Below are 7418 nucleotides of genomic sequence, written 5' to 3'. Positions count from 1 at the left end.
AGAATTTTATTGAGTATTTTTCCATCGATATTCATAAGGGAAAATGGTCTGAATTTCTCTTTCTTTGTAGGGTCTTTGTGTGGTTTAGGTATAAGAGTAATTGTGGCTTCATAGAAGGAATTCGGTAGTGCTCCATCTGTTTCAATTTTGTGGAATAGTTTGGATAGTATTGGTATGAGGCTTTCTATGAAGGTCTCATAGAATTCTGCAGTGAACCCATCTAGACCTGGGCTCTCTTTGGTTGGGAGGCCTTTAATGACTGCTTCTATTTCGTTAGGAGTTATGGGGTTGTTTAAATGGTTTATCTGTTCCTGATTTAACTTCACTACCTGGTATCTGTCTAGGAAGTTGTCCATTTCCTGTAGATTTTCAAGTTTTGTTGAATATAGGTCTTTGTAGTAGGGTCTGATGATTTTTTTTTGAATTTCCTCTGAATCTGTAGTTATGTCTCCCTTTTCATTTCTGATTTTGTTAATTTGGACACACTCTCTGTGTCCTCTCATTAGTCTGGCTAAGGGTTTATCTATCTTGTTGATTTTCTCAAAGAACCAACTTTTGGTTCTGTTGTTTCTTGCTATGGTCCTTTTTGTTTCTACTTGGTTGATTTCAGCTCTGCTAGCACTCAGAGCTATGCGATATTGTGTAAATTTGGTTTTGTCATGAAATATCTTGGTTTCTCCATCTATTTTAATTGAGAGCTTTGCTGGATACCGTAAACTGGTCTGGCATTTGTGTTTTCTTAGGTTGTGTATGACATTTGTCTAGAATCTTCTGGTTTTCATAGTCTCTCGTGAGAAGTCTGGTGTAATTCTGATAGGCCTGCCTTTATATGTTACTTGACCTTTTCCCCTTAGTGCTTTTAATATTCTTTGTGCATTTGGTGTTTTGGCTATTATGTGATGGGAGGAGTTTTATTTCTGGTCTAATTTATGTGGAGTTCTATAGGCTTCTTTTATGTTTATGGGCATCTCTTTCTCTAGGTTATGGAAGTTTTCTTCTATGATTTTGTTGAAGATATTTACTGGTCCTTTGAGTTGACAGTCTTCGCTCTCTTTATACCTATTTTCCTTAGGTTTGATGTTCTCATTGAGTCCTGGATTTCCTGTATGTTTTGGACCAGTAGCTTTTTCCATTTTACATTATCTTTGACAGTTGTGTTGATGATTTCTATGGAATCTTCTCCTCCTGAGATTCTCTTTTCTATCTCTTGTATTCTGTTGGTGATGCTTGTATCTATGTCTCCTTATCTCTTCCTTTGGTTTTCTATATCCAGGGTTGTCTCCCTTTGTGCTTTCTTTATTGCTTCTATTTCCATTTTTAATTCCTTCACCTGTTTGATTGTGTTTTCCTGGAATTCTTTCAGGGATTTTTGCATTACTTCTCTATAGGCTTCTGCTTGTTTATTTGTGTTTTCCTGCATTTTTCTAAAGGAGTTCTTTATGTCTGTCTTGAAGTCCTCCATCATCATGATCACGTGTGATTTTAAATCTAGATCTTGCTTTTCTAGTGTGTTTGGATATTCAGTGTTTGCTTTGATGGGAGAATTGGGTTCTGATGATGCCATGTATTCTTGTTTTCTGTTGATTGGGTTCCTGTGTTTGCCTTGTGCCACCATACTGTCTCTGGTGTTACCTTGTTCTGCTATATCTGAAAGTGGTTAGACCGTCCTCTAGGCCTGTGTGTCAGGAGTGCTGTAGACCTGTTTTCCTATTCTCTTTCAGCCAGTTATGGGAACAGAGTGTTCTACTTTCAGGTGTGTAGTCGTTCTTGTCTACTGGTCTTCTGTTGATCCTGTGGGCGTGTGTACTGAGTCCACCAGGAAGGCCACTTGGAGCAGAAAAGTTGGTCTTGCCTCTGTTCTCAGTCCTGGAGTCACTTCTCAGATCCAGATTTCAGCTCTCTGTGAGGGCAGCAACCAGAAGGGCCTGCCCTACCTTCGCTCGGGACCCTGTGCACAGGGGGCCCAGATGGCACTAGGTGTTTTCCTCTAGCTCTAGAAATGTGGGCAGAGAGTAGTCTTCTCTGGCTTCCCAGGTGTGTCTGCCCCTCTGAAGGTCTAATTCTCCCTCCCATGGGATTTGGGTGCAGGGAGCTGTTTGACTAGGTCCATTCAGATCCGGGTGATGTCTGTACCGCAGGGATGAGTGCCCCTATCTTCCTGTTCCCAGAGGCCCATAAGGTTTCCTATTGGGCCAGGGATGTGAGCAGGGATGGGCAGTACTGGCGGTCTCTCCTGCCTTGCAGTCTCAGGAGTGCCCACCTGTCTGGGTGGTGAGCTCTCTCTCCCACAGGGTTTGGGAGCAGGGAGCTGTGGGCCAGGATCAGCAAGGTACAGGCCCCAGCTACAAACCAGAAGTGCCTGGTCCCAGAGGAATTTTGCCTTTGTGAGATCTTCATAGTCTCTGGTGAGATGTCTGTTATAATTCTGATAGGTCTGTCTTTTTATGTTACTTGACCTTTTTCCCTTACTGCTTTTAATATTTTTTCTTTGTTTTGTGCATTTGGTGTTGTGAGTATTATGTGATGGGAGGAGTTTCTTTTCTGGTCCAATCTATTTGGAGTTCTGTAGGCTTCTTGTATGTTTATGGGCATCTTTTTCTTTAGGTTAGGGAAGTTTTCTTCTATGATTTTGTTGAAGATATTTACTGGTCCTTTGAGTTGGGAGTCTTCACTCTCTTCTATACCTATTATCATTAGGTTTGAACTTCTCATGGTGTCCTGGATTTCTTGTATGTTTTGGGCCGGTAGCTTTTTCCATTTTCCATTATCATTGACAGTTGAGTCGATGTTTTCTATGGAATCTTCTGTTCCTGAGATTCTCTCTTCTATCTCTTGTATTCAGTAGGTGATGCTTGTATCTATTGCTCTTTGTCTCTTCCTTTGGTTTTCTATATCCAGGGTTGTTTCCCCTTGTCCTTTCTTTATTATTTCTATTTCCATTTTTAACTCCTTCACCTGTTTGATTGTGTTTTCCTCTAATTCTTTCAGGGATATTTGTGTTTCCTCTCTATAGGCTTCTCCTTGTTTAGTTGTGTTTCCTGCGTTTCTCTAAGGGAGTTCTTTATGTCTTCCTTCAATCCTCCATCATCATGATCAAGTGTGATTTTAAATCTAGATCTTGCTTTTCTTGTGTGTTTGGATATTCAGTCTTTCCTTTGGTGGGAGAATTGGGCTCCGATGATGCCATGTAGTCTTGTTTTCTGTTGCTTGGGTTCCTGTGCTTGCCTCGTGCTACCATGCTGTCTCTGGTGTTACCTTGTTCTGCTATTTCTGAAAGTGGTTAGACTGTCCTATAGGCCTGTGTGTCAGGAGTGTTGTAGACCTGTTTTCCTGTTTTCTTTCAGCCAGTTATGGGAACAGAGTGTTCTGTTTTCTGGTGTGTAGTCTTTTCTGTCTACTGGTCTTCAGCTGTCCCTGTGGGTGTCTGTCCTGAGTCCACCAGGCAGGTCACTTGGAGCAGAAAAGTTGGTCTTACCTCTGTTCTCAGGCCTGAAGTCACTCCCCATTGCTGGGTTTCAGCTCTCCGTGTGGGCAGCAACCTGAAGGACCTGCCCCACCTTCTCCTGGGTCCCTGTGCACGGAGGTCCCAGATGGCACTAGGTGTTTTTCCTCTAGAGTCAGAAATGTGGGCATAGAGTTGTCTCCTCTGGCTTCCCAGGCATGTCTGCCCATCTCCTGAACTTTTTTCTAATGTCCTTTTTGGTTGTTTCCGGACCCTGTGCCTAATCAAACTTCCTAAGCAAGAAAAAGCGAGTTAAATTTATCTGGAGTTTTGTTGTTTTGAGAGCTAATAAAAGAGGTTGGGAGAATATTTTTGAATAATAGTCTTTTCCTGACCCCAACTTCATGGCACTGAAACTTACTACCTGTTGAAAGGGGCAAACTTACCAGGAGCTATGGCTGGGTTAATCACAAATAATGCTCCCCTTCATAAGAACAATCAACCCGAATTGTCAGAATACACGTGCTCAGCTGCATGGTGCTCAGTTTGCCTTTAGACTTAGCAAATGGTGAGCAAATGGACTTTCCCAGAGACTGTGAGGACCAGGGATATTTATATAAGATGAGGTTTACTGGTCTTGCCTCAGGCAAGCTCACAAAGCTTGTAACTATTAACATGAGAACAGCATACACAATTTTTAGAAGAGGCATTATTTATAAATTCCATCAACATAACATAAAAAACAGAAATTAAGTAATTATTCAGTCAACATAGATCAAATTATGTTTTCTTTGTAACTTAGTGGTTTAGTTCATTTCCATGTATGGCTAATTTCTGCCTCCTTTTTCCAGTAGATTTTTTATTCAGTAGATTTTAAAACAGAAGCAAAGATTTCAATGGGATCAAATGAACCTTATGGCAATTAGATATTTTGACCTTAAATATACTGCCCTTCTTCCTTCTTCCCTCCGTCCCTCCCTCCCTCAGTCCTACCCTCCCTCTCCTCCCTCCCTCCCTCCCTCCCTCCCTTCCTTCCTTCCTTCCTTCCTTCCTTCCTTCCTTCCTTCCTTCCTTCCTTCCTTCCTTCCTTCCCGTATATGTGTATTCTGCAAAGTACAAGTATGGGTCAGAGAACAATTGAGTCAGTTCTTTCCTTCTAAGGTCTGAGCCTCAGGTATTGAGCTCAGATGATTGGACCTGGCCACAAATACCTTTCTGTATGGACTCATCTTGCCTGTCCTATTTATTCATCTTAAAATAAAATTTATTAGTCACTGCAAGGGCCATCAGCCTTGGAGTTATCATGACAAGACTATTGCCTGACATCTCTGCCAGGTTTATGTATGTATTTGGTGCTGGGGCAGGCATTTTATCACTGCACTATATTCTATCTCTCATCAATCTTTTAGAGAATTTTTGGATGATTTTATCATGAAAATGTGTACAGCATTGAGAAAGACTTCCCTTAAGAAGTCACCTACTGTTCATTTTTCTATGGCATTCCAAGTGGTCAATTCTATTCATGTGTCAGTATCTGAGGGCTGTGTCAGAAGCCTGGAAGAAAGACCACCATCACTGTTGACCCACAGTTTATTTATTTCCAGACTCTAGCTCTCTGGACAGAGCATATGACTGAGTCATCTTGGCAGGGTGGTTTTAGAGCAGATGAGACATAAAATTTGTCCCATACCCGGGAAAGATGCTGCAGTTTTTGAACTGTACTTGGAAGACTGCACTTCTTGGCATCCTCAATACTATCTGAGTTTGATGGCTGTATGTATATTGGCTGCATTGCCCAGGTTGGGCAGGCTCTGAAAGGCCATTCCTTCAGTCTCTGCTCCAAACTTTATCTCCATATCCCCTCCTATGAATACTTTTATTCCCCCTTCTAAGAAGGACTGAAGCATCCACACTTTGGTCATACTTCTTCTTGAGCTTCATGTGGTCACTGGGTTGTATCTTGGGTGACACAAGCTTTTGGGCTAATATCTACTTATCAGTGAGTGTAAACTGTGTGTGTGTGTGTGTGTGTGTGTGTGTGTGTGTGTGTGTGTGTGAGAGAGAGAGAGAGAGAGTGAGAGAGAGAGAGAGAGAGAGAGAGAGAGAGAGAGAGAGAGAGAGAGAGAGACTGTTTAACTCTGTACCCCATTTTTAATAGAATTATTTCGCTCTCTGGAGTCTAACTTCTTGAGTTCTTTGTATATGTTGGATATTAGCCCTCTATTGGATATAGGATTGGTAAAGAACTTTCCCAGTCTGGTGTTTGCTGTTTTGTCCTAATCACAGCGTCTTTCGCTTTATAGAAGCTTTTAAATTTCATGAGATCTCATTTGTTCATTCTTGAACTTAGAGCATAAGCCATTGGTGTTCTATTCAGGAAATCATCTCCAGTGCCCATGTGTTGGAGGCTCTTCCCTACCTTTTTCTATAGATTTGAGTATATCCTGGTTTGATGTGGAGGTCCTTGATCCACTTTGGACTTAAGCTTTGTACAGGACAATAAGAATGGATTGCTTTGCATTCTTCTACATACTGACCTCCAGTTTAATCAGCACTATCTGTTGAAAATGCTATATTTTTTCCACTGGATGGTTTTAGCTCCTTTGTCAAAGATCAAGTGACCATAGGTGTGTGGGTTCATTTATGTGTCTTCAATTCTATTCAATTTATCTATCTGCCTGGTTCTGTCCCAATATCATACAGTTTTCTTCACTATTGCTCTGTATAGTACAACTTGAGGTCAGAGATGGTGATTTCTCCAGAAGTTCTTTTATTGTTGAGGATAGTTTTTACTCTCCCGGATTTTTTGTTATTCTAAATGAATTTGCAAATTACTCTCTAAGTCTATGGAATTTGATGGGGATTGCATTGAATCTGTAAATTGCTTTGGTAAAATGACCATTTTTACTATATTAATCCTACCAATCCATGAACATGGGAGGTGTTTCCATCTTCTGAGATGTCCTTCAATTTCTTTCTTCAGAGACTTGAAGTTCTTGTCATACAGACCTTTCACTTACTTGGTTAGAGTCCCATGGAGGTATTTTGTCATTTGGGACTACTGTCAATAGTGTCATTTCCCTAATTTCTTTCTCAGCCTGTTTGTCCTTTGAGTAGAGAAAGGCTATTGATTTGTTTGAGTTAATTTTATACCCAGCCACATTGCTGAAGTTGTTTATCAGGCTTAATAATTCTCTGGTTGAACTTTTGGGGTTATTTAAGTATACTATCATATTATCTGCAATTAGTGATATTTTGACTTTTTTCTTTCCAATTTGTATCCCTTTGACTTCCTTTTGTTGTCTGATTGCTCTGGCTAGGACTCCAAGTACTATATTGAATAAATAGGGAGAGAGTGGGCAGCCTTGTCTAGTCTCTGATTTTAGTGGGATTGCTTTAAATTTCTCTCTATTTAGTTTGATGTTGGCTACTGGTGTGCTGTATATTGCTTTTACTATGTTTATGTATGGGCCTTGAATACCCTATCTTTCCAAGACTTATGTATGAAGGTGTGTTGAATTTTGTCAAATGCTTTCTCAGCATCTAATGAGATGATCATGTGGTTTTTTTTCTTAGAGATTGTTTATAGAGTGGATTATGTTGACAGATTTTTGTATATTGAACCATTCCATCATCCCTGGGATGAAATTTACTTGATCATGATCGGTGATCATTTTGATGTGTTCTTGGATTCAGTTTGCAAGAATTTTATTGAGTATTTTTGAAGTAATATTTATAAGGGAAATTGGTTTGAAGTTTTCTTTCTTTGTTAGGTCTTTGTGTAATTTAGGCATAAGCACAATTGTGGCTCCATAGAAGAAATTGGGTTGTGTTCCTTCTGTTTCTATTTTGTGGTTGGTTTTGACAGTATTGGTTTTAGGTCTTCTATTAAGGTCTGATAGTATTCTGCACTAAACCCATCCTGTCCTGAGCTTTTTTGTTTTGTTTTGTTTTGTTTTGTTTTGTTTTTTGGTTG

The sequence above is a fragment of the Rattus norvegicus genome, chromosome 1 (genome assembly GCF_021556685.1).
Source record: "Rattus norvegicus strain SHRSP/BbbUtx chromosome 1, alternate assembly SHRSP_T2T, whole genome shotgun sequence".
NCBI lineage: Eukaryota > Metazoa > Chordata > Mammalia > Rodentia > Muridae > Rattus > Rattus norvegicus.
Note: the sequence above shows the minus strand (reverse complement) of the source record.